This window comes from Gopherus flavomarginatus, chromosome 14, assembly GCF_025201925.1.
Source record: "Gopherus flavomarginatus isolate rGopFla2 chromosome 14, rGopFla2.mat.asm, whole genome shotgun sequence".
Classification (NCBI taxonomy): Eukaryota; Metazoa; Chordata; order Testudines; family Testudinidae; genus Gopherus; species Gopherus flavomarginatus.
Genome location: NC_066630.1, coordinates 28,310,506 through 28,320,458, shown reverse-complemented (window position 1 = coordinate 28,320,458; position 9,953 = coordinate 28,310,506).

Below are 9,953 nucleotides of genomic sequence, written 5' to 3'. Positions count from 1 at the left end.
ACATAAAGAATGAACTAAGCTCTCAACCATCACTTAAAGTCACTCTTAGGTTGGGATGGAACAGACTGCATTGCAGCTACCTGTGCTCTTTTGGACAAAAAAACCAACATTCTTCTAGACAATCAATCTAGTGCTTTTGCAATTCACTGGATTTGCTACTAATAGTAAAAATAATGAAGAAAAACTAGAATGAAAAATGTTGTGATGCAAACATAGGAGAACAGTGGAATCTTGTAGCAATCAAACAGTCCTAGCACTTCTCCATAACGATTGCTGATTCCATCATCAGCTCCAAGGGGATCTTCTTACTGGCTGGATAAAACCACCTCCTGTGCAAAACACCTTGCTGAGTTCAGACCTTATCCCCAACTAGCAGTCATTGTTACTCTCCAAGAACAGTTTCTCTAGTGTCAATCTTGGGCTATATATCCCCTCATCCACTGCATCTGCAGCCAGTCTCCAGAAGGGACTAACATTCATAGGAAAGCCAAAGACTTATATGGATCTCAAGCTCCGCAGAGTTGGCTGTAAGCAATGGAAGTTCTTTTATCCAAATAGACACTTTTGTTTAATTCATCCTTTGCTGCATTGGGAAGCTGAGAGTTACAGTCCAATGGAAAGGTAAGCCCCTTTTTTTACTTTGTATTTTCTTTTGATGAATACAGTAACAATAAGGCATTGAAGCATTACATCCAATTATGCCTTTTCCTCTTGGATGTGGACATCACCTTGGGAAACTCTGTTTTAACTCCTATATCGTCTATTGCTCTATATTGTGCTTAACTGTAAAAGTCATACAGCAGCCCCAGCTTATGTATGATGCAGCTGCCTGCCTTCTAAGTGAGGTGGTCCAAAGAGAGTATTGCTATCATGAGTTCCTCTGCCCTGGCTATTTACCCACTCCTGGGTGAAATTCAAGTTACTCTTCAATAACTATGATCCCTTAAATGAAGTTGGCACAAATGGCTTAAAAGACAGTCTCTTTGGACTTTATTCTCCCCTGCATCGTCTCGGTACCATTAGGAACCCAAACAGCAGTCCCTGATTCTGTGCCAGCAGGATCTGGCATGAGTTAGAGCAGCCCCTAGGCTGCTCTGATTTAAGACAGTTGCGGTTCAGCAGAGCAGTGTCCTGCCACATACCTTCCCCATCCCTGACATATCACCTCCCCGCTCCTGCATACCCTTTCACTGGAAGTGAGTGGGGTGGGGGAGAGAAAGGAAATCAGTGCAGGAGCTGGCTCTGCCGATTGTATGCCAACAGGGGGACTTATGACTAGAACCTGGCCATTTTCAGTACCAAGTGGCTGAAGCACAACTGCAACCCACCATTCAGTCTATGTTCATCCAAAACACTTGGTTCCTAGGTGCTATTGCAAGGCACTCTTAGTAGGGGCCATGTCTCTGGATGTTACATGCAAATAATGGGTGAGACACCACAAGAATTTTTCGGAAAGCCCTCTGCTCATGTTATTTCTTTTAAAATTGAGCTTTCTTCTGGAGCATCATTTCCAGGAGCTGAATGCTGTTAACATTCCCAATTCTATCAATACCCCTAAAATGCATTGAGCACCCTATTTTTCCCAGCAGGTATGATTCTGCAGGGTAATACTCCCCTAGTATTTACCGTAGCAATGGGCTCCAACTTCCACCTCCTCCATTAGTCTTTGTGCATCATAACTGATTTTTGTCTATACCTAGAAAATTTAATCCCGGATCCCCTTGTCTATTCCTAGAAAATTTAATCCCCTAATGACAGTGACATTAACCTCGGGTACAGCGTGTCATGACGTACTCATGGTTTTTACAGTCCTACAACATGGCAGACTTTGATACAATTACAGCTTGGCAACATATCTTAATTTATGTTACAATATTGCTTCAGTGATATCAGAGAGAAACGTTTAAGTCACAGAACCTCAGTTTCAAACTAGAGACCTTGCATGCAAATGGCAACCTTGAATGTTTTCCCATCAATTTCTTATTTCATAAAAATCAATTTTTGTCGAGTTTTTGCACTGTACATAAAAGATTGTGGCATCAATTAGCCTTAATTCTTCCCCCCTCCTTTTTTTTTTCTTTTTTGGAAACCTCTTTGTAGGAGAATCTCATATTTCAGCAATTTGCATTATCCACACAATCTGCTTTGAAGTTCTACGTTATGGTAAGAAAAGGATCCACTTATCTGCACATAAAAAATGTTCAAAGCTTATAAATTCCCTGAAACAGATGTACATTATCATTGGATTTGCCTCTCTCTCTTTGCTGTTGCATGGCTAATAGAGTTTCATGTGCCCTCTCACATCCTCTCCATTTAGCATCTTTTCTCTACAGAAGCATGCACCCTACTGTGCCAATCCACACTTCAAAGATTTCTGTCTATCTATTAGAAACAAAGCACAAAGTGAGAACATATGGCCCCTTTTAAATTTCCCACATTTAAGTCAATATCGTTTCTTTTCTCCTTTGGCAAAGAAACATAATAAGGTTTATCTTCTTCCTTCCTAAATCTGCTGGCTCTCTCAAAATGCTTGTGCCAATTCAGTAGTTACTTTGCAGTATCAAACTTGGCAGCACATATAAAAACAAAATCTCTAATTTTTTTAATTGCTTTTATTTCTCTAAATCAAGAAGATGCATTTAAATGATGAAAAAGGACTAAACGTAACTGCACACTTTCAGATAAGTGGATTTTAAACCCATGAAAGGGCACAGCAGATAATCAATACCAAAACTGTCTTGTTCGAATTCCTTTCACAGTGACAATATCTTTCTAAATGTTTCCTTTCACCAACTAAAGGGATGGAAGCACAGTTTGGGCTCTAATCCTTTACTGAGTGAGAGGAGTTTGTTTTGTTTCCATGTTGCAAACATTCACAAAAACACAGCACTCTGGCATTCAAAGAAGTAGTTGAGCTGACTGCCTCATTGAAAGAAAAAAAAAACCAGTTATTTCGTTTACAGTATTTGTGGTTCCTCAATCTAATTTCTGCGGGGAGCCCAACCATCGTGCACACAGAGCAGATCTGCACTCTGAGCAGACTCTTGAGACCAGCAGTGTCCAACAGCGTTGCTCTGGCCTATCTGAGGATGAAAGGGGAACAAGGATAGTCAAGTACAGCCATAATCCCAATGACGGCAGCTGATGGAAAGATTCCATGAGGTGCACCCACGCATGAGGTGCACCCACACTGTAAGTGAAATCTACATGGACAAAGACTTAGAAGAAGGAAACAAAACAAATACACATCCTGAAAACACACAAGCTTGTCCGTAATTATTAGTGGCATAGTATGCACTGAGTGCTTCCATGTGACCTTTCTGTGTATTATGGAGTGCTATGGCTTCAAGTTTTCACATCAGCAACACTGATGTATCTGAAAAGACTAAACAACATTTATGCCACTTTGAAAATTTGCTTCAGGCGCTAAGGTGACCAAAACTCTGAAAAGAAAGTCAAATGTCCCCAAGATAGTTCACTGCGTAGCCGGGATCAGTGGATGGGAAATCAAGGTGTTCCGTAAAGATGCTGGAAACAAAAATTGGCATTTTTTTAAATGAATGGCAGTTATGTTGCTTCATACAGGTTTACAGATGAACAACTAGATACAATGAAATATTAATACAAACTTGGACTGTGCTGGCCAGGGTGAGCACTGATTCTGCACATCCCCTACCCACCACGCTCCTAGCCTAGTCACAAACAAAAAGGAAAACAGAATATTATTCAGTACTCAGCACAGAAATGGCATAAAAACCTACAGACAGACATGTAGCGAGGACAAGTCAATCCATAAACTGGAACATTGGAGCCTGATCACTCCTACTCCATTTTTTTTTGAAAGACAGCTGAGCTGTCAAGCTTATAACTGATTCTTAGCATCATTTTGTTGGTTCCAGAAGAGTAATTTACTAGAGAAACCTTTCCCCTGATTAGCAGTACTCTGTAAGCACTCCAGGGCCCAGGTTCTCAGCTGGTATAAACTGATATTAGCTCCGTTTACACCTACTGAGAATCTGGTCCAGAGGCATAAGAATCCCATGAAGTCACATGTGTGGAGTCCTAGCAGGACTGGGCCCAGGGCTGGCACACTAAGAGAGAAAAAGTTGAGTCCCTTTGTTTAAGGTAATTAAATTTCAAAACCACTTCCTGCCAAAGTTATAAAATACCAGGAACATGGGGAGCTCACTGCCACTTCTGCTTCCCTTTTGTGCTTCCCTTCATTTCTGTGCTTAGTGGAAAGTTGGGCCAATTTTAGGGAGCATTCGCTCTGTTCCACACCTAGTAGGGAGAGGGAACAAATTCCCTGGAGTCTTTAGTATTACGGTTTTCATAGCCCGGATTTCTAGTGAAACTTTCAGTATGTTGTAACGTTCTGTGTTTGAAAACTAACTGGCTGAGCTAATACAGCATTTTTGAGCCCCAGTGGAGTAAATAGCTCTAGGATACCATGGCTTTGGGTGCATTATAAGTATCTATAGGAGACAAATATAGAGCACAGTCCCATGACCATAACAATCAACACGGGCCAACATCTTACTTTAGAGCAGGGGTTCTCAAACTTGGGATCGTGACTCCTCAGGAGGTCACGAGATTATTACGTGGAGGTCACGAGCTGTCAGCCTCCACCCCAAACCCTGCTTTGCCTCCAGCATTTATAATAGTGGTTTTTAAAATGTTTTTTAAAAGTTATAAGGGAGGTCGCACTCAGAGGCTTGCTGCTTGAAAGCGGTCACCAATACAGAAGTTTGAGAACCCCTGCTTTAGAGGCAAGCACTCTAACATTTCACCATTTATCTTTCTTGAGCTTTCATTACAAGTCCCGTCGGTTAACAAGCTCAAGTGCCACTTGATGTGTCTATCAACAGTCCAACCCTGTGGACAAGCAAATGAGGAACTATAAACACCCCCTCCAAAGTCACTTTGCTGAGACCAGTGGAAGGACCGTGGAAAATCCAGCCTTTCACATAACACTGACACGGGCAGAGAAAATAAAAGCTCCAACATGTGTTTGAATCTCCAAAGTTTTATTTGACTTTTTAAATTTGTTAACCAAACAACAAGCTTGGCAAACATTTAGCAGAAATTAGTACAAGAGAAAGTTACCAGTTGCATTAGCAAACTGCATTGTAAGAGTAAAATCTGCCTTCTGATGCATGGAAGGATTCCTCTTGGCTCCATGGAAACTACATAGATGTAGCTGAGGATAAATTTGGGCTTAAATTGCCTGATGAGTATTTGATTAGAAAATTGATCAAGGTTTAGTGTGTTGTATTTTTTATGAACAAAATAAATAAATAATGGGAGTGACATGCAACTGTAACCCCTTTAGCCTCAGTTGTCAGGCAGATTTGAAACAAGGACTATCATCATCAAAACATATCTAGTAGCTAGCACTAGTAGTAGCTGTTTGCCTCTCTGTGGACTAGGCACTAGAGCAGTGATACAAAACACCCTTTACAAGCATGTTACCAGTGATTTCCCTACACCCCCCCTGAATTTCCCCAACACTCCCTCCCCAGTTTTGTGAGCTAGTTACATACCATTTCAGTGACTGTTTGGAAATCTGAATTTATACTGAAACAGTAATACACACTTTAAATGCTTATGCAGTGTATGATAAAATATGTGTATCTGAAAAAGTATAATAGATTTGAAAAGTATGAACATAGACTAGCTTCCTTGCTTCCTTATACAGCTGTTTTTTATGATGTCAGTGCATTCATTTCGGTGATGTTGGCCAACCTAATAATTTCAAATGATGATTTGTAAGCAAAGTCTAAATGAGCTCTCCCTGACAGCTAGTGATGAGCTGGGGCTGCGGGAAAGGCTTCAGGGCCAGATTATATTTACATTCACACCTAATCTACCTAGGTATCCAGCAAACAGAGTTGTGTTGTCCAAGTGATAGATTTTGGCTGGGGTTGGGTTACAACCACTTGAATGTGGGGGGAATGGGGGATGAAATGTTGTTCTTATTGTATGAGTAAAGGGCAGTAGAACTGTAGCCTGTGATAATCTGAAGACATCAAGAGAGAGGGTGGGGACCTGTCCCTCTCCACTGTTTAAAGACAGAGCTGATTAGGCTCCATAGATAGTCTTTTGTTCTGTTAAGTGACCACTGCAGCTGAAATCACTGACAATCAGGTCTAAGTGCTTAGTCCTGTTGTGGGGACAGTGTTCCTGTGGGTACAGTGTTTTTGTGTAAGGCCATGTCTACATCTAAAATTTTGCAGCGCTGGTTGTTACAGCTGTATTAGTACAGCTGTATAGGGCCAGCGCTGCAGAGTGGCCACACTTACAGCAACCAGCGCTGCAAGTGGTGTTAGATGTGGCCACACTGCAGCGCTGTTGGGCGGCTTCAAGGGGTTTTGGGGAAGGCGAGAGCAAACCGGGGAAGGAGACCAGCTTCGCCGCGGTTTGCTCTCGCGTTCCCCGAACCCCCCTGCAAACCGCAGGGAAGGAGACCTGCTTGCTCGGGGTTTCGGGGAACGCGAGAGCAAACCGGGGAAGGAGACCAGCTTCGCCGCGGTTTGCTCTCGCGTTCCCCGAACCCCCCTGCAAACCGCAGGGAAGGAGACCTGCTTGCTCGGGGTTTCGGGGAACGCGAGAGCAAACCGGGGAAGGAGACCAGCTTCGCCGCGGTTTGCTCTCGCGTTCCCCGAACCCCCCTGCAAACCGCAGGGAAGGAGACCTGCTTGCTCGGGGTTTCGGGGAACGCGAGAGCAAACCGGGGAAGGAGACCAGCTTCGCCGCGGTTTGCTCTCGCGTTCCGCGAACCACCCTGCAAACCGCAGGGAAGGAGACCTGCTTGCTCGGGGGTTCGGCGAACGCGAGAGCAAACCGGGGAAGGAGACCAGCTTCGCCGCGGTTTGCTCTCGCGTTCCCCGAACAAGCAGGTCTCCTTCCCTGCGGTTTGCACGGTGGTTCGCGGAACGCGAGAGCAAACCGCGGCGAAGCTGGTCTCCTTCCCCGGTTTGCTCTCGCCTTCCCGGAACCACCCAGCAAACCTCAGGGAAGGAGACCTGCTTGCTCGGGGTTCGGGGAACGCGAGAGCAAGCCGGGGAAGGAGACCAGCTTGATTACCAAAGGCTTCCTCAGGTATGCTGGGATACCTGCTTATTCCACGGAGGTCAAGAAAAGCGCTGGTAAGTGACTATACTTGATTACCAGCGCTGGATCACCAGCGCTGGATCCTCTACACCCGAGACAAAACGGGAGTACGGCCAGCGCTGCAAACAGGGAGTTGCAGCGCTGGTGGTGCCCTGCAGATGTGTACACCTCCTAAGTTGCAGCGCTGTAACTCCCTCACCAGCGCTGCAACTTTCTGATGTAGACAAGCCCTAAGAGACAGCCCAGACTGCACTAGCAGCGAGCGAGGTTCCTGCACTGAGAGCTCAGCTGAAATGACTGACAGCTGGTGGAACCTCAAGAGACCAACTTGCAGAGGTCACAGTGGCAGGTGGCAGCCGGCAGCCGAAGGTGACTGTGCAGGGCCGTTGGCAACAGAGCGATGGAGTGAACAGTGGCACAACGAACAGACGTGGCCAGAGCGAACAGTGAGCAGCTGGAGAAACAAGAAAAGTGCCTTCTTGTCCCCCACCTGGAAGGTGTACTCACGTGAAAGCACCTCTGAACTCTGAGTCTCCACTGACTAAGGGCAACACCGGTGAGTGGAGTGCGGTGGAGGGAAAAGTGAGGGGCATGTTAAATAAACATTTGTTTGTTGGACTATATTTTAGTCACTTTGCTCCAGAATGCTAGATTTGTGACTGGGAATGGAAACTTATATAAATATGTTTCCTAGTAGGCCAAGATTTTTAAAATGCGTTATTTGCCAAGGTTGTTATCTCACATTGTTGCTATCTTGGGAGGTCATTTAATTGGGGAGTCTCTGTACTAAACATTTTTATTATTATAATTAATTTTTACATAAGAATGGTCATACTGGGTCAGACCAATGGTCCATATAACCCAGTACCCTGTCTTACAACAGTGCTTCAGAGGGTGCTTCAGAGGGAATGAACAGAACAGGTAATCATCAAGTGACCATCCCCTGTTGCCCATTCCCAGCTTCTGGCAAACAGGCTAGGGACACTCAGAGCATGGTATTGCATCCCTCCCCATCCTGGCTAATAGCCACAGATGGACCTGTTCTCCAGGAATTTATCTAGTTCTTTTTTATAATCCTGTTATAGTTTTGGTCTTCACAGCATCCCCTGGCAAAGAGTTCCCTGGATTGACTTTATATTGTGTGAAGAAGTACTTCCTTTTGTTTTTTTAAAACCTGCTGCCTATTAATTTCATTGGGTGACTGCTAGTTATTCTGTTATGTCAAGGATTAAATAAAATTTCCTTATTCACTTTCTTCGCACCAGTCAAGATTTTATAGACCTCTATCATATCCCCATTAGTCATCTCTTTTCTAAGCTGAAAATTCCCAGTCATTTTAATCTCTCCTCCTGTTTCATACCCCTGATTATTTTAGTTGCCCATCTCTGTACCTTTTCCAATTCCAATATATATATATTTAGGTTGGGTGACCAGATCTGCACATACTATTCAAGGTGTGCACGTACCATGGATTTATATAGAGGCAATGTGATATTTTCTGTCTTATTATTTATCCCTTTCTTAATGATTCCCAACATTGTTTGCTTTTGTGACTGCTGCTGCACACTGAGTGGATGTTTTCAGAGAACTATCCACAATGACTCCAAGATCTCTTTCATAAGTGTTAACAGCTAATTCAGATGCCATCATTTTGTATGTATAGTTGAGATTGCTTTCCCATGTGCATTACTTTGCATTTATCAACATTGAATTTCATTTGAGATTTTGTTGCCCAGTCACCCAGTTTTGTGAGATCCCTTTGTAGCTCTTCGCAGTCTGCCTGGGACTTAACTATCTTGAATAGTTTTGTATCATCTGCAAATTTTGCCACCTCACTGTTTACCCATTTTTCAAGATGAATATATTGAACAGTACTGGTCCCAGTACTGACCCCTCAAGGATACCACTATTTATCTCTCTCCATTCTGAAAACTGATCATTTATTCCTACCCTTTGTTTCCCATCTTTTAACCAGTTACTGATAAATGAGAGGACTGCCCTCTTATCCCATGATGGCTTGCTTTTCAAAAGTTAATTTTAATTAAATACATTTTTTTATTTTTTTATTTTTTTTTAGAAATCTAGATCTGTTATGTGTTTTGGTATAACTTGCATTTTCCTTATGTTAAAGTTGCATAATCCTAACAAAACATTTACTTTATTCATATCTCTTTTATACATCTCATTGGACCTGACACTCCCCCTGTAAATTCGAACACCACCTCTAATTTCAATTCCTGGGGAAACCACTGCATGTTACACAATGCAGGCAGTCAAAAGGCACCACATTAGCAGTATGTCTGACATTGTCATACTAATGCTTGTCCAAGTTAGTCAAACCACACTACACTGTTGTTGTTTGTTTGAAACATTTGTTACTTCCTAACAGTAGAAACAGGGCGCCAGAAAAGACAGGCTATGGGTCTGATCCGGACTGGTATTTCCTATGATAGAGAGGTTATAAAAATGCTCTGAAATGGCCTGATTTCCAGAAGTGCTGAGCACACCACAGCTCCTAGCTGCAATGGGAGTGGCCAGTGCTCATCACTTTAATATATCCGGAGATAGGCATCTACGTCCTGCTCCCCCTTGTGAGATGACCGTGCACATCTTTATAAGGAGTTTGCCAGGAGTTTGCCAGGTACTGGGGCTGCTATTCAGACAGAAGTTTGCAAAAGACTTGTTGAAACACATCCTCTGCTAAAAATCCCATGTGGATTAGGCACTGGTTTGAGACTCAGAAGACGTGAGTTCAATTTCCAGCTCTGCCACTGGCTGGCTGCGTGACTTTGCACAAGTCACTGCCATGCTCTGTGCCTCAGTTTCCCCTTATATAAACT